The 18595-nt window shown below is 44.6% G+C and overlaps 1 protein-coding gene across 1 annotated transcript in view; it reads right to left on the bottom strand.

Moving 5' to 3' along the window:
- Positions 1 to 18595, bottom strand: part of LOC137540944 (deoxynucleoside triphosphate triphosphohydrolase SAMHD1-like) — a 372279-nt gene that overhangs the window by 99721 nt on the left and 253963 nt on the right. The window lies entirely within an intron of this gene.

Genomic DNA, 18595 nt, shown 5'->3' with positions numbered 1-18595 from the left:
TTGCCACCGACAGCGTGATCCATAGACCGGCCGACACACTCCACAATGTGCTGGTGAAGGGCAGGGATAGCATTCCTGGCAAAATAATGGCGGCTGGGGATCCGCCATTGTGGAGCAACACTGTTCATCAGTCTGCGGAAGGGGGCACAGTCCACAAACTGGTAGGGCAGCAGCTGTTGGCCCAACAGCCTTGCCAGGAGCGCATTATTTTTCACAACAAACAGATCACTTGCAGGGAGCATCCGCTTCCTCTGCAACATTTCTGGCACAGAGGCCTGATGCTGGAACACTGGTGACTCAGAGGAAACCAACAAGGGTGATGACGAGGTGCTTGCCGAGGTCTGGAGCCCTATTCCAGCCTGGCATGCAGATGGATTTGAAGTATTATGGGACTGAGCAGGTTGGATAGAGACAGGACGAGTAGAAAAAGAAGAGGAGGGGCCTGTTGCTGCTGCTTTTCCTCCACCCATCTTATTGTAATTTTTTACATATTCAAACTCCCGTCTGTGGTAATTGCGCAGATGGCTTATCAGCCCTGAAGTGCCAAACCCGCTGCCCGATTTGCCTCTGCTCACCGATTTACGGCACACAGAACAGACTGCCCTGGATTCATTCTCTTCAAGAACAGTAAAAAAAATTCCATGCAGGGCGTGCACGTGGAACAGTGGTGCGACCTGTTCTAGCACCTTGATGCTCAGCATTGGACTGCTGGCGGGTACTGACAGACGGGAACGCACTTTCAGGCTGCTGGCCAACTGTCTGCTCTGTTTCTCCAAGCTGCTCATGCCTGCTAGTGCCTAACACACAAGATGGCATTGGATCAGTCGCCTCATCATCCAAAATATCATCCAGTTCAACCAAAGCACTGGAACCCATAAGTGACTCTTATGGACCCTCCACCTCGCCACCAAACACCTCTGTAGTTGACTGTTGCTGATGTTGACTGGTGACACTGGATGAAGAAAACACAGGGGCCATTTCTGTCACCACAGAACCCACCACTTCTTGGGAGCTTGGTCCCATGGTCTCCTCCAATGTCTCCTCCCAATCCTTCTCCACATCTCTCTCATCGATGTAGCTGTGCTTTACTTCTGGAGGAGAGTACTGGGAGGAAGCAACCTAGTCAAGAGAAGCAGCTGTGGTTGGGTTCTGGTCTTGAGGAACCTGGCGGCCACTACTGGTGCTGCTGCAACAAGCTTCAAGTTCCTCAGACTGGGTAGAGGGTTCCTGATCTAAATAATCGACATCTCTCTTCACCTGCTGCTTTGTCAAACGTTTCCTGCGTGCGAACACAGGGAAGACATCTCTGATCAGGGGGGGAATGCTTCCTGCTGCTGCTGCCACCCTCAACCTGATCACGTACTTGACGTGATCCACCAACACCAACATCACTCCATTTTCTTTTAGGAGTGGCAGGAAATTGCTACTGCTCTCGCTCCATTGTTTTGGGGCCACAAACTTTATTGGGGAAGGGGTATGAGCGACAGAACAGATAAGAAAATAAGGGGGTGAAATAAAGAAAATAAATAAAAAAAAACACAAATTAAAAAAAAAACAAAAAACAAAAACAAAAATTAACTTAGAAAAAAAAAAAAAAAAAAACTTGCACTACACTCAACTAATCAATCACCTAACTCACTCTCACTCTGTCAAACCTGCGGCCTGGCTGGCTCTGTCTAACCCTCTCCACACAGCAACTACTAGCACACTACACTACAATCTATCACTCAAACTAACAATCTACTGTCATGCTCTCACAAATACACCTAGCTAGCTACTACTACTAATATAGCTCACACTCAATCTAATTCTATCTCAGTCTTTAAAAAGACTTTTGTTTAATATACAGTCTTTAAAAAGACTTTTGTTTTCTGTTAAAACAACTAATATGGGTCTGTCTCTCCTCTCTCTCCAACACCAGACTGAAACCCACAAGCTTCGTGACTGCACACCTCTCTTACTGTATATACAAAATGGGTGGGATAGCTGCTGATAGGTAGCTAGGGAGCTGGTTGCTAATGTAGGATTGGTTGGTTTTTGTTAAGACTCTAATTGGTGCAGAAATTACGATTTACATGCAGAAATCCTGTTGTCTAGGGACTTCCTTCTGATTGGCTTAAAAAATCTGTATTCTGACCGAATTCCCTTCAGCAATTTTGGAATTTTCTGTTTAGCGCTATAGGAATTCCGTTCCGATGCGACGGAACGGAATTGCCAATTTCCGATCAGAAATCGGAATTCCGCGGAATTCGGTGAGCACCCCAACTCCCCTAAATGAGTGACAGCAGTGGGCCCCTTAGCGCAACTGTCCCCACATAATACGTAATAAAATCAGACCTCATTACAGAGCGGCTGACTCCCCTAAATGACTAACAGCAGTGGGCCCCTTAGCGCAAACATCCCCACATAATATGTAATAAAATCAGACCTCATTACAGAGCGGCTGACCCCCCTAAACGACTGACAGCAGTGGGCCCCTTAGCGCAACTGTCCCCACATAATATGCAATAACATTCTACCTCATATCAGCGCAGGGTGGGGGAGAGAGAAAGACAGCAGTGTTCTCCCCAGGCTCTTTTAGCCGGGTGCTCCACCCGGCTAGATTTGGTGACCACCCGGCTGTCATCGGCTCACCTCCTCACCTCCTGCTATGCTGTAAGCAGAGTTGCCCTGCATTTTCATCTCGACCCACCCGGCTACTTTTTCATGCCACCCGGCTACTATTTCATGCCACCCGGCTGGAAAAAAATTCTGGGGAGAACACTGGACAGGGACAGCAGGATGGAGAATAAGAGAGGAAAAGGGAAATCAAGAGAGGGAAGAGGAGATAAAGAAGCAAACAGAACACAAGAAGAGAGTGAGAAAGAGTGGAAAACTATGATGAAGAGGAAGCTGCACTATCCAGCAATTAACAGGTTACATTTGCTCTTTATAAATCAGCAGCTGCTTCCCGCTTTCTCTGTCTGTGGGCTGGAGAGGTCACGAACTCCGTGAAGTGTCCGGGAGTCTGCAGCTCACGTAGAGGGAAGCCAGCTCTGATCTCTGTGCCTCCTGCTGTCAGTCGTGATTGATACTGCCCGGCCACATCTCTGCAGATCAGCGCGGAGACTCCATGTAATGAGCAAGGCAAGCAGTGCCCTGTCACAGCGCTGTATACTTCACACACAGAAAGCACGCAGGAAGCTCCTGTGGGTGAAGTATACAGAGCTGTGACAGCCAGAGCACCGCTGGCTTCCCTCATTACAGAGTCACCACGCTGATCTTCACATTAGCATATGGCCGGGATGGCAGGTAATGCCCCCTCTTCCTCCTCCTGCAGAAGTCTCTTCCTCTCCTGGCTGAGTTCCCAGATGCTCTTGCGGCATAGGGCAGAACGCCGAGGCGCTGGACAGATGCTGGGGGAGGGGATACATTAGTTTCACTGAGACCCGGTTCACATTAGCGTTTGCCAACAGAACTGGCCGTATGGATCCATGGTCCATTCTACTGAACGGACAAAAAAATGCTGCAGGACCCAATTTTCCGGACCGTTTCACTCGGAACGGAACCAGAAGGTTTTGCAGCATATAGGAACCAATGAAAACTGACGTTTTACATCACACTGGCTATAAAACAGACCGTTTTCACCGGATCCAGCTGGCCTGATCCGTATGTCCAGTTCCGTAAAACAACGCTAATGTGAACCGGGCCTAACAATTAGGTATAAAATAAATTAAAAAAAATATTTTTGGGGAAGAATGTCCAATAAAGTATATATAAGGGGCTAAAAAATGAAGGCAGCAATCCACTTTAAGGATTTTTTGACCTTTTTGATTGGCTTAGATGTATGATATAGGAGATAATAAGCAGGATCTGCAATCGGGTCTGCATCAGTGAGCTCCTTAAAGATAATCTGTATAATATTCTTACACTAAAAAGCATACCATTCTATTCCCTATTTTCTCCTGTGCCCCTCTGTGCTGTTTCTGCCACTCTCTGCTGCAATTCTGGCTTGTAATTAACAGTTTTAGGCAGTGTTTACAAACAAACTAACCAACTTGTGATAGGCTCACATAAGCAGAGTGTGTGAGTCATACAGAGTGTGCAGGGGGCCTGCAGAGGGTGTGTATCGCTTCTATCCAATCACAAGCAGCCCTGCACATTCCACACATTCAAGCCTTAGCCCAACAGACACGACAGAGGAAAGGAGATAAGATTTATTACAGAGACAGTGCAATTAGGAAAGGCTGCAGTAAGCCAGAGCACATTAGAACAGGTATAGGAACTTATAGGATAGAAGAACTAAGGCTGAACATTTTATTACATAGTCTCTTTAACCTTTTCGGGACCGGCCGCCTACCCCCCCTTAAGGACCAGGCATTTTGCGCGGGAGGGGGGTGCGCGCGTTTGGGGGGGGTCAGGTGGCCGGATCCCGTGTGTGGCTGGCTGGATTGGTGTCCCCCCATGGTGGCCTGTGCCCCCCCCCCTTCTGCCAGCAGCCTTCACTTACCTTCCAGGCTCCAGCGATGAGCCGCACGGGACCCTCTTCTCCGGCCGGCATCTCCGTTCTGTCTGACGATCAGTTCCGGGTCGCGGCTTGATGACGTCATCAAGCCGGGACCCGGCGCTGACGTCAGATGGAGCGGAGATGCAGGCCAGAGCGGAGGGGGGCGCCGATCGTCGCTGGAACGGCAGGGAGGTGAGTGGATCCTCTTCTTTTCCCCCCTGCCGCCGCAGCTGTCAAACTGATCACTACGATCCGACGGCGATCGTAGTGATCATGTGATCAGCAGCCATACGCGATGGCTGCTGATCACTCGGGGGAGATGTCGGCTGTCATATGGCAGCTTAATATCCTTCGGGTGCGCACGATCGCGTCGGGAGCGGAAACTGCGGGCCGGCGTAGATCCTACGCCGCATCAGGCTAGAACAGCCACAAGTGCGGCGTAGGATCTCATAGAGGCGGTCCTGAAAAGGTTAATATAAAACTGTACCTTAGATAAAAAAATCTTTTATCAAATGACAATTCCAAAAGGTATGAAATAAAGTCCCTGTGTGTTGCTTACATCTCCAGCACTTCGGGTCAGAAGTGGGATAAATTCTGTGCAATCTGCTAGGTGTAAGATACCAACGATTTAAAATTTTGTAGTTAGATTCTTGGACTCTTGAATATATAGACGGTTTATGGTTTAAAATGATAATTTTATCCCACTGCTCATGCGTAAAAGAGGTCTGCAAGGCAGCTTCCCATTTTGTTTTTAGTGTCTGTGACCAGGTCTCGTCAGTGCAAAGCCATTGATATATAGTAGTAAGAGATTTTCTTATTGGGCCCTGGCCGCAACACAACAACTCAAAGGGGGTCAGAGGTCTGGAGAGTTGTTCTCTGGAACCAATTGAGCGAACAAAGTGAATGAATTGTAATAAGCTTCAGTGATCAAGAAATGGGCAGTTTTGTGAGTCTTGTAGCTGTTTTAATGTACACCACTCCTGCCTTCCAGGAGATCCCTGGCCCTAAGGACAGGGCCCATACGCCAGGATATATATGCATTACTGTGACAGCCTGGAGGAAACATTGTGTTGTCTAATACATGTAGCAAAGGTAAGGGCCATAGTGAGAGATTAGCAGACTTGCGGTATTTCACTAAATTATTCAGAGTAGATTTAACTGAGATAGAGACAGAGGAGGACGTTTTCACAGACCAAGGGAAAAGTGAGGTCATGTTCAGCTAAGGCCGATTCCACTTGAACCCATTTCTTCTGAGCAGTATGTCTGTGCCAGTCAACCACTCTGACCAGACTTGCAGCAGCATGGTATTTCCTAGCGTCGGGGACTGCTAATTTTCCTTGTACTTTGGAAAGGACTATAGCAGCATATTTAATCCTAGCTGGTTTGCCTTTCCATATAAAATTAAGGAATAATCTTTTAACCACTTGAGGACCCACCCTTTACCCCCCCTTAAAGAGAATCTGTATTGTTAAAATCACACAAAAGTAAACATACCAGTGCGTTAGGGGACATCTCCTATTACCCTCTGTCACAATTTCGCCGCTCCCCGCCGCATTAAAAGTGGTTAAAAACAGTTTTTAAAAGTTTGTTTATAAACAAACAAAATGGCCACCAAAACAGGAAGTAGGTTGATGTACAGTATGTCCACACATAGAAAATACATCCATACACAAGCAGGCTGTATACAGCCTTCCTTTTGAATCTCAAGAGATCATTTGTGTGTTTCTTTCCCCCTGCATCTCTCATGCACTGAAGTTTCAGGCTGCTCTTTTCTTCCTGCAAACAGCTTTGCCCTTGTCTGTAATTCCTCACTATGTGAAAGCCCAGCCAGCTCAGAGGACGATGTATCCAGCTTGTAAAAGATAAGAGAGAAGAGAGAAGCTGCCCTAATCTAAATAATACACAGGCAGTGTGCACAGAGGGGCCTGGAAGGGGGAGTTCATAGCAGAACCACAACACTGAAGAACTTGGCAGCCTTCCAGACACAGGCCTGACAAGTCTGACAAGAGAGAGATAAGTTGATTTATTACAGAGACTGTGATAGTACAAAGTGCTGCAGTAAGCCAGAACACATTAGAATAGCTTTTGGAACTTGTAGGATGATAAAAAACAGGATGCAATTTTTGTTACGGAGTCTCTTTAAGGACCAGCGCTGTTTTAGCAGATCTGTGCTGGGTGGGCTCTACAGCTCCCAGCCATCGGCGGCCCGCAGGCTATTCACGGAGCCCCCCGCCGTGATTTGACAGGAAGCAGCCGCTCACACGAGCGGCTGCTTCCTGATTAATCAGCCTGCAGCTGGCGACGCAATACTGCGTCGCTGGTCCTGCAGCTGCCACTTAGCCGACGCACGGTATAAGCGTGCGGTCGGCAAGTGGTTAACCAGTTTAAAATGTTCAGGTGTGGGAGAGATGGGGAGTGCCTGATAAAGATAAAGGAGGCGAGGCATGATATTCATTTTAAGGATATTTATGTGGCCGGTTCCAGTCCTGTAGGTCTTGGGATAATTTGCGAAGGAGATGGGGGAAGTACAATTTATCCTCTAGTTTGGCTGGTATCTGGACACCCAAATAAGTAATAGCGGTGGAGTCCCATTTAAAAGGCGAAATTAGTTTGTAGCTGTTTTTTTAAGGATGAAGGGAGGAGAATACTTAAAGCATTACATTTATCTATGTTGATTTTATAATTGGAGAGGGATTTATATTTGTTCAGCTCCACCAAAAGGTTTGGTAGGGATATAATAGGGTTACTAAGATAGAACATAAGATCATCAGCGTAGGCCGCCAACCTTGTGCTCTTCAGATTTTACTTGAATCCCATTGATATTTATATTTTGACGAACTGTGCGTAGGAAGGGTTCAATGGTAAGGGCGAAAATTAAAGGGGACAGCCCTGTCCAGTACCATTAGAGATTGTGAAGGAGTCCGAGACAACACCATTCACTTTTACATGTGCTGAAGGGCCCGTGTACAGTGCCATAATTCTAGAAAGCATATTATGCTGAAGTCCAATATCACGCTAAGTACGAGACATATATACAGGCTGGGGTCATACACGGAATATCAGATGTCTGCGGTACATTAGGCTGAGGCTAAAGGCTTGGTCGTTAACAGGCTGGGGTCATACACAAGTGGTCAGATGGCTGAGGTACAATGGGTTGAAACAGAATCGAGGTCAAGGAGTAGTAAAAGTCATACACAATATATCAGGAAAATAACACACACTAGACTAAAGGATAGATCTATATCGCAAACACTGCATATATATCTATCAGAGCAACTAGTCTAATACAATAATATCACAGAATGACAGAGTGCCCAGCACCAGCGAACTGATTACTATCACGGGCAGTGAGCAAGTGATCCAGGACTGCTCAAATACAGTCAGTCCCCCAATCAAAGGCTGACCCAAGCCAAAAACCAATCCCAAGGCAGAATCCCTGCCTCAGCTGATCTACACTATTCAAGACCTCTCCTCAGGTCCATAACCTCTCCAATCGATAAGAAATTGCAAAGAATTACAAATCTTGCGACAGTCTAAGATCTTTTCAATTTCATACTCTGGCTCACCATCCACTTCCACAGGGGGAGGGGGAGCAGAGGATTGAATTACATTGACTGTCGGCTTTAACAAAGAGACAGGAAAAGAATTCACTCATCGTATAGACTGAGGTAAAGTCACTCGATAAGTGACCTTACTGATTCTTTCAAGAACTGGATATGGTCCTATAAACCTAGGACCCAACTTAGGTCCCCTGGAAGAAACTCAAATTCTGGAGAACGATGCTGATCAGCATAATTCTTTTGCTGCGATACTGCCTTCTTCAAATTTAACTGAACCTGCGTTTAAATAGACTCCATATGAAAGATCCAATCCTCTAATGCCGGGAGAGGAGAAGGAGAAGTTGACAAGGAGGAACATTTGAGATTCTGACCCATAACTACCTGAAATAGTGGTGAGAACTTAGTGGAAGAGCTGCAATGGATATTGAAGGAAAATTCCGTGAATGGCAGAAACTCAGCCCAAGACTCCTGGCAATCAGACACAAAACAGCGCAGATACTGCTCAAGCGTCTGGTTGGTCCTCTCAGTCTGCCCATTAGTCTCGAGGTGAAATCCCAAGGAAAAAGAGAGGGAAATGCCAAGTCTGGTGCAAAAAGCACGCCAGAACTGTGAGACAAATTGGACTCCCCTGTCTGACACAACATTTTCGGGGATTCCATGTTGACGGAAAACATGCTTAACTACTTAAGCCCTCGGTCGTTTTCATTTATGCATCCGAGTAATGTTCACCTCCCATTCATTAGCCTATAACTTTATCACTACTTATCACAATGAACTGATCTATATCTGTTTTTTTCCGCCACCAATTAGGCTTTCTTTGGGGGGTACATTTTGCTAAGAGCCACTTTACTGTAAATGCATTTTAACAGGAAGAATAAGAAAAAAAACTGAAAAAATTCATTATTTCTCAGTTTTCGGCCATTATAGTTTTAAAATAATACATGCCTCCATAATTAAAATCCATGTATTTTATTTGCCCATTTGTCCCGGTTATTTCACCATTTAAAGTGGACCCAAATTAAAAATACAAGATTTCAGAAATAAAATCTATTTTCTAAAATATAATAATAAATAGCAGCCTTTTTTCAGCTGCATGATGACAAATATAAAATATTTTACATTTATTGGAGGAACCCCTCCCTTCCTTTCAAATTGCCGGGACAAAATCCGGCAAACTGGTGCAGTAGGTGGTGTCCGGCAATGGAGGAATTGCTAATGGCTGCCCCCAATATAATCCTAGTTATGAAAAGAGAAGGGTGAAAAGCATACACTGAAATGCTCATAGGTTTGAAGGAGTGTTTATTTATCTTTGTATGTGTCAGAGTGGTGCAACTAAATGTTTTTAATTAAAAAAAAGTTTGGTTTGGGTCCGCTTTAAATTATGTCCCTATCACAATGTATGGCGACAATATTTTATTTGAAAATAAGAGCATTTTTCCTTTTTGCATCCATCACTGTTTACAAGCTTATAAAAAAAATAGAAATATTTCATCTTTACATAGATATTTAAAAGGTTTAGATCCTTAGGTAAATATATATATATATATATATATATTTTTTTTTTATTGTAATGTTTTTTGTTTTTATTATTAAACATTTTATGTGGGTATTTTGGGGAGGGTGGGGTGTAAATAGTATTTGTTTGGGGTAAATATATGTTTGTTTGTTTTTTTTTACATTTAGATGTAGTTTTACTTTTTGAGTTTGTTTACATGACGTCACTCTAAGTGTACAACGTACGCTTAGAGGGACACAGGAGCCAGAAAAAGTGAAGCTTCCGAGAGAAGCTGTCGCTTTCTCTGTGAGGGAGAGGAATCAGTGATAGGGCACCATGGCCCGATTCAATGATTCCTGGGCTATCGATCCTTGGACCGGGGGCGCGCGTGCACGCGCGCGATCGGGGCGCGGTAGCGCACATGTCCTCCTTGACGTAGTTCTACGTCAAGGAGGACAAAGTGGTTAATGAACAAGTCTGCTAAAACTTTAGCGGTAGGTAATCTACCCAAAGGAACAAAATGAACAAAATGAGGGATGGGTAGTGGTAAAAGATAACCCCTCGGGGCAGATTGGGACACTTTACATCGGGCACTGATTGCACAGGCAGCGACAAAGGCCCTGCAGTCCTTCCTTAAGGACGGCCACCAAACATGACGTGACAGCAAATCATAGGTCTTGGTTTCACCCGGATGGCCTGATAATTTTGAGTCATGAAATTGTTCAAGAACTGACAAACGGAGGTGAAGAGGTACAAACAGAACGTCAGGAGGCTTTTCCAGAGGACAGTCCTCCTGAAAAGGCATTAAAGTTTCAGCAAGGTCTGGAGAAAGAGAGGTATTGGGAACTGCAACCACACAATGTTTCGGTAGGATGGACTCTGGAGGCACTGGTTGAAACGTTTCTGGTTCGAAACATCGGGACAGAGCATCAGTTTTCACATTTTTGGCTCCTGGCTTGTATGTAATGACAAAATTAAAACAGGAAAAGAACAATGCCCATCGAGCCTGTCTAGGATTGAGTCTCTTAGCTCCTTCAATATACTCTGAATTCTTATGATCAGTATAAACAGTAACAGGGTGCTCAGCACCCTCTACCCAGTGTCTCCATTCTTCAAACGCCATTTTGACTGCCAACAGTTCCCAATATCATAATTTCGTTCAGCTGAGGAAAACTTTTTAGAAAAGAAGGCACATGGATGTAAACATTCAGGTTGTCCAGAGTGCTGAGAGAGAACCGCCCCCACGCGGATCTCAGAGGCATCTACCTCAAAGAAAAAAGGTAATTGGGAATTGGGATGTACCAAAATTGGCGTTGAGCAAAAGGCATCTTTGAGTGAAAAAAAGGCTTCACAAGCCTGTGGAGACCAATTGGACGGATCTGCCTCTTTTTTAGTCAAATCTGTCAGAGGGGCTACCAAGGTGGAGAAACCTTTGATAAACTTACGATAAAAATTGGCGAAGCCCAGAAACCTTTGAAGTGATTTTAGACCTCTGGGCTGAGGCCAATCCAAGACAGCAGTCAGTTTTTTATGGTCCATGGATAGACCTGTGTCTGAGATTATGTATCCCAAAAATGGAACCTGGGTAACTTCAAAAACGCACTTTTCGCGTTTGGCATACAAATAATTTTCTCTCAGTTTCTGTAAAACTGCTCTAACGTGTGTTCGATGATCAGAGAGAGAAACTGAGTATATCAGGATATCATCAAGATACACCACGACAAATTTACCTAAATAATCCCTGAAAATATAATTTACCAAATCCTGGAAGACGGCTGGGGCATTACAAAGACCAAAGGGCATGACCAAGTACTTGTAATGCCCATCTTGAGTATTAAAAGCCGTCTTTCACTCATTCTGATCAAATTATAGGCCCCTCTCAAGTCTAGTTTGGTAAAAATCCGTGCCACAGAAACCTGAGCGAACAGATTGTCAATGAGTGGCAATGGATATTTGTTTTTCACGGTAATTTTGTTCAGACCTCTATAATCAATGCAAGGACGTAAACATCCATCCTTCTTCTGCACGAAAAAGAACCCAGCTCCATCAGGGGATGAAGAAGGACAGATGAAACCCTTGTTCAAATTCTCCCTGATATTTTCTTTCATGGCCAGGGTTTCTGGGCCAGAAAGATTATACAGATGCCCTCGTGCAGGCATTGTACCAGGCAACAGATCTATAGGGCAATCATAAGCTCTGTGAGGAGGGAGCTTATCAGCAGCTTGTGGGGAAAAAAACATCTGCATATTCTTCGTAACAAGACTGTATTTTTTCAAACTTTAATTCAGTAGTTTGTAAGGGTAAGTGTGAAGGATTGCGGAATAGCCGCCGCGTGCTCTGACCACGCGGTTTACGCGCGGCGACATGTGTCTGATGTGGTACAGCCTTCCTGTGCACATAGGCTGAGGAGTACACGCGCACGCGTGCGCGTAAAGACAGAAGCTTTATGGGAAGCAGAGAGGGATCAGCTGACTCCCTTGGTCAGCTGATCCCAGAATGTATGCGGATTGGCTGGAAGGGACTGGGCGGCGCTGATCAGCGCTGCACTATATAACCACTCGTCCCTCAGTCTCACGTTGTCTGCCGTTGCGAATGCTTTATGTGTTAGCACACAGACCTCAGTCAGATCCTACAGTGTGTTAGAACCGGGAAGGACCTGGGAATTCACACTGAGCTAGAATATTCTCGTATGTTATGCTATTGACTGGGTGTTGTGACTACGGACCTCACACCCAAGCCTAGGATACTGTGTCAATGCTATGTTATGCTATATACTAGTTCCAGGGTGTTGTGACTACGGACCTCACACCCAAGCCTAGGATACTGTGTCAATGCTATGTTATGCTATAGACTAGTTCCAGGGTGTTGTGACTACGGACCTCACACCCAAGCCTAGGATACTGTGTCAATGCTATGTTATGCTATAGACTACTTCCAGGGTGTTGTGACTACGGACCTCACACCCAAGCCTAGGATACTGTGTCAATGCTATGTTATGCTATAGACTAGTTCCAGGGTGTTGTGACTACGGACCTCACACCCGAGTCTAGGATACTGTATCATTTCTATGTTATGAGATAGACTAGTTCCAGGGTGTTGTGACTACGGACCTCACACCCAAGACTAGCACTGTGTACTTGTATTTCCTTGCCCGCCTCTAGGGTGTAGAGAGCTAGGATCTCACATCCAGTTAGGGCAAGTCTGTTCATCTTAGCAGCAGGGCATCCTGCAACCAAGCCTAGGCCCCTTTCCTAGGGAGCCTTTAGCCTATAGGGATTCATCCACAGTCTGGGGTGAATTCCCTTCTTCTTCTAACCTCCAGCTCCTCTGGTGGTTCTCACTCAAAGTGCTACTGTTACACCAAACACTCATATCTCAGGTGTCCAGAGGTTAGACATACCTGGATTATTGGTGATTCTGCAGATCATCCATAATCTGCTGTATATCTGCATTGCTGGTGATTCTGCAGATCATCAATAATCAGATTCTCTCTGTGTGTTGACACCAATCGTTACAGTAAGAACTTAAGACATTGTTTTTCACAAAACGAAGAACAGTTAGTCAACTGACCAGAACACCAATCAATGTGTGGATTGTGTATTTGTAGCCATGGAAAACCCAAAACCAGAGGACTGGAGGGCATTCTGAGCAGGTTTTTCATAATGCAACACTCCAACCTGCAGAAAAATCTCAGGTGTAATGGAAATGGGTCGATTCGCCTGGAGAGGTGAATCATTGATGGCTGTTACATAAATTTTGTCCTGCATAGACAAGGAGGGAATACCAAGCCCAGCGGCAAAACAGGAGTCAATGAAATTACCCGCTACTCCAGAATCAATAAAAGCTTGACAATTAAATATCTTGTTATTCCAATGTAATGTCACTGGTAACAAAAATTTTTTTTTTACTTTTAGGGGAAGGATCAGATCGCCCAAATGAGGTTCCCCGGCCTCACTTAGGTGCTGGAGTTTTCCGGCCTTTTCTTAGCAGGACAGTCTTTAGCAAAATGCCTTTTTACCCCACAATATAAACATAACCCTTCACTGCGTCTTCTGAGTTTCTCCAAAGGAGACAGTTTAGAAAAACCTATTTGCATTGGTTCTCCTCCTAAATGGTGAAGAGCTACTGCCTGTGGGAGAAGACATCACTGAGAGGATCTGAGCTTTGCCCTGACGTCGCTGTCTGACCCTCCTGTCTATTCGAATAGCTAGAGTTATGGCATCCTATAGAGTCTTAGGATCAGAATGACTCACCAAAATATCACTAATGGTATCGGAAAGACCAAATAAGAATTGGTGTAACAAAGCTGACCACCGTCTGAATTCAGCGGCGTACTCCTCCGCCGAACGACGACCCTGTCGTAAATCTCTTAATTTACAAACTGCAGTGGCAGTAATATCAGGGTAGGAATATATAATGGACATGGCTTCAAAGAAGCTTTTCACTGAAGATAGGCACTATAGGAACCCCACAAGTGACCCCATTTTAGAAAGAAGACACCCCAAGGTATTCCGTTAGGTGTATGGTGAGTTCATAGAAGCTTTTATTTTTTGGCACAAGTTAGTGGAAAATGACACTTTGTGAAAAAACAATAGAAATAAATTTCCGCTAACTTGTGACAAAAAATAAAATCTTCTATAAACTCACCATACTCCTAATGGAATACCTTGGGGTGTCTTCTTTCTAAAATGGGGTCACTTGTCGGGTTCCAATACTGCCCTGGCATTTTAGGGGCCCTAAAGCGTGAGGAGTAGTCTAGAAAACAAATGCTTCAAAATGACCTGTGAAATCCTAAAGGTACTCATAGGACGTTGGGCCCCTTAGCGCACCTAGGCTGCAAAAAAGTGTCACACATGTGGTATCGCCATACTCAGGAGAAGTAGTATAATGTGTTTAGGGGTGCATTTTTACACATACCCATGCTGGGTGGGAGAAATATCTCTGTAAATGGACAATTGTGTGTAAAAAAATCAAAAAATTGTAATTTACAGAGATATTTCTCCCACCCAGCATGGGTATTTGTAAAAAATACACCACAAAAAACATTATACTACTTCTCCTGAGTACGGCGATACCACATGTGTGACACTTTTTTGCAGCCTAGGTGCGCTAAGGGGCCCAACGTCCTATGAGTACCTTTAGGATTTCACAGGGCATTTTGAGGTATTTAATTTCTAGACTACTCCTCACGGTTTAGGGCCCCTAAAATGCCAGGACAGTATAGGAACCCCACAAGTGACCCCATTTTAGAAAGAAGACACCCCATCACAAAATTCATGTCTTTTTTGATGAATATAATAAAAACTAAAAATCACAGCAGCAATCACATAGCACCAAAAGAAAGCTGTATTAGTGACAAGAAAAGGAGGTAAAATTCATTTAGATGGTAGGTTGTATGACCGAGCAATAAACCGTGAAAGCTGCAGTGGTCTGAATGGAAAAAAAAGCTCTGGTCCTTAAGGGGTAGAAAGACTGTGGTCCTCAAGTGGTTAATATATTGTTTTAAAGGAAAGGACTTGTTCTGTGAAATAGATACTACTTCCCGGGTTTGGTTGTGAATCCTACAGTATTTACATGTGGCATAACCACATCTGAATGAGCCTCTGACTGTTAACCAAGAAGGCGCAGATGGACGCTCAGATCTATACAGGCTGGGAGACAGAGCGGAGGCCAGGGTAGGTGCACGTCGAGATAAAAATCCGACACCCTTTGACAAGATGGTGAGCAATTTATAATCTGCATGCAGGACAGGCAAATACTTTTTTGATAATAGCCATTATTTTATGATATATTTTAAGTTATAAGTGGTGACAAAAGTCACTCCATGTTGTCTGCCTCTGCATGCGGACTTGCACTTCAATAAACCATCTTGATTTTTGCTAGAAATCCGTGAATGTGCATCCCGAATCCGGTCCCCACGTTAGCCCCTGTCTAAAAGACATTTCTCCACTACATCCAATTCCTGCTCAATCACACCTGAACTTGAGCAGTTACGTACTGCCCGAGCCATTTCGCCATAAGGAATTGCCCTCAAAGGTGTGCGATGGATGACAGCTGGAAGCTAAAAGAAGGGAGTTACCTGAGCAAGTTTTTCTATATGTTTTTGATTCGATCTTTTCTGTCTCACACGAACAGTGAAAGAAAGAAGAAACACATTATTGTTGCAATAATGCAGGGACTCCTGTAAGACTTCCTGGGGACCCTTCCATACTAGCAGCAGATCATCAATGTGCCTGCCATACCAATACACAAAATTAGAAAAGGGGTTCTCCTCTCCAAAGATGCGGAGCTCCTCCCACTATCCCATGTAGAGATTGGCCAATGACGGAGAAAACCTCGCTCCCATTGAAGCTCTGCACCTCTGGAGATAAAAGACCCCATCAAAAGTAAAATAATTGTGGGTCAAGAGATGATCTACCGCCAGCATGAGAAAGTCCCGTGTGGATGGTGGAAAAGATCCATATTTAGTAATATGAAATTCCAGAGCTTTAAGAGCAAGATCATGTGGTATCGAGGAGTACAGTGAGGCCACAGCCATCATGACCCACCTGTACTGTTCTTTCCATTGCAGAAGCAAACTGCGTAATAAATGAGGGGTGTCTTTGACACAACCTGGGAGTCTCTGCATTAGGGGCTGTAAACATGAATCAACCCATAGAGCCAATACCTGCCACAATTGGGCGACCCCTAGGGGGAACATCCAGTTTGTGTATCTTGGGTAAATGGTGGAACAGAGGTACAACTGGCTGCTCCACCATTAGATATTCTGCCTCCTTTTTAGTAAAAACATCCAGAGACTCCCCAAAAGTCAATAGTTGTTTGAGCTACTTTTTGAAAGATGCGGTGGGGTCCCTAGACAAGACCTGATAGGTTTGAGTATCCCCCAACTGTCTCAGGGCCTCACACCTATAGGCATCCGCATCCAGGACCACCACCGCACCTCCCTTCTCCGCATTGTAGATCACAATGGATTGGTCCTCCCGAAGAGCATGAAGGGCCTCCTGCTCTTGTCAGGAAAGATCCGAACTCGACCACATTGTTCTCTCCAGCCCCATTAACTCCATCTCAACCAAATCTTGGAAAGTATCCACTATTGGTGTTCTAGCTTGAATGGGGTAAAAATGGAGGTTAGAGATGTCGACGGGGCCCAAGGCTGTCCCGGGCATTGGGCCATCACTCATGCTGGACAAATGGCCCTTCATGAGGATGGTAGAGGCCGCCAGGAAGAGCATAACCTCCCCGATGTCCGAGGCAGAGCGAAGGGGCGCCGGCGACATCCCGCCCCCCGTATCCGATGATTCTCCATCTACATCCAAAAAGTGCTTTTTTACCATTAAGTTTCTAACAAATTTATTAATGTCCAACATGGTATCAAAAACATTAAAATGGCTGGACGGTGCAAATGAAAGACCCCTGGATAATTATGATATTTCTACTGGAAAGAGTTCTTGGGCAGAAAGATTGATCACATTCTGGAGGAACAATTTATTGTTCATCTTTTTATGTTTGCGACCTGCTCTTCATTTACGCTTCTTTTTTTGTGATTTTTCTTGTTTCTCCTTTCCGTTTTCTTGTAGTATGTGGGCGTAGCTAAAGGGACCATGCCTGTTGTCTTTCCTGGATAGTACCATTACATATTATTGAAGTGCCCTTTGAAAAAGTTGCTATAAACCTAGTTGCCCCTGTCCTAAAGTCTGCCAAAGGGCAGTAAATGCTGGTCATAACGGATTATGTTACAGTACACGGTATCCTGAAGCTATTCTTTTGTACAATACTTCAGCCACACTTACTGTTTCCTAAAGAACTTAAAAATTACTGTAAAAACAAAACAGAGGACACCAAGAGCCCAATAGTGCAATATTGTCTGGTAAGCTCAATATATAATGTAATGTCAAAGGTTCTTATACTCACAAAGGTGGGTTACCATCAGGTAACCACTTGACAGGCAGGTGGGGAGTATTAGTACCTGACCCCACTCAGGTATAAAAGTCGCTCTCTGTAGATAGGAAAATGGGGAAAGAACCCCTCCACCAGGGGTGGACTTAATCGTGCTGTAATATGTAGGAACAGAGGCGCCAAGCAGAGTAAAACAATGTTCTAAAAATGATAAAAAGAGGGAAGTCGAGGTGGACTTACCTCCCTCTGGTAGTGGACATATACTCAAATGCAGAGTAAAAAATATACAATTTATTCACAGCTCCATAAAATCGCAACGCGTTTTGCGGTCAACAGTCCCGCTTCATCAGGCAGTACAGGAGCATATAAAACTGGTTCAGGTCCATAAAGCGTGTGAGCGCCTCACACGCTTTATGGACCTGAACCAGTTTTATATGCTCCTGTACTGCCTGATGAAGCGGGACTGTTGACCGCGAAACGCGTTGCGATTTTATGGAGCTGTGAATAAATTGTATATTTTTTACTCTGCATTTGAGTATATGTCCACTACCAGAGGGAGGTAAGTCCACCTCGACTTCCCTCTTTTTATCATTTTTAGAACATTGTTTTACTCTGCTTGGCGCCTCTGTTCGTACATATTACAGCATTAAAAATTACTGTATTCCTAAAGATCTTACTGTGTTCACCAGAGTTGAGATTCCCCCAACTGTGAGGGAAGCCGTTCTTTGAATAGCCTCACCATTTGGTGATTATTGACATCTATCTGAGGTAATTAAAAGTAAACACTAGCCTCTTGGACACAAGCATTGTTCCTGTTCATTAGCAAATAGAAAGGCACCCTACACCTAAGTTACTGCTAGTCCTCTGCTGAGAGGAAGAGAAAAAAAACTTGTCTTTTAAACTCAGAAATGTCAGTCTCTGATTACTGCAATGGCTGCACAAATTTAACCAGAAAGCAATCAGAAATTGGACTGCGCTAATCCTTCCGATTCGCCTGCGTTTCTCACGGCTGTTCCGTGACAGGGGCTGTCATATTTATTTCCTTTTAAACGATGCACATTTGCTGAGGGACGGTGACGGTGGAGGCAACAGAGTTCATGGGGCTGGAGGAAGCCCCAGGTAAGTATCGATTCTTTACTTTATTCAGTCTCAGGTACA

The sequence above is a fragment of the Hyperolius riggenbachi genome, chromosome 12 (genome assembly GCF_040937935.1).
Source record: "Hyperolius riggenbachi isolate aHypRig1 chromosome 12, aHypRig1.pri, whole genome shotgun sequence".
Taxonomy (NCBI): Eukaryota; Metazoa; Chordata; class Amphibia; order Anura; family Hyperoliidae; genus Hyperolius; species Hyperolius riggenbachi.
Note: the sequence above shows the minus strand (reverse complement) of the source record. Positions and strands in the feature narration are given on the sequence as shown.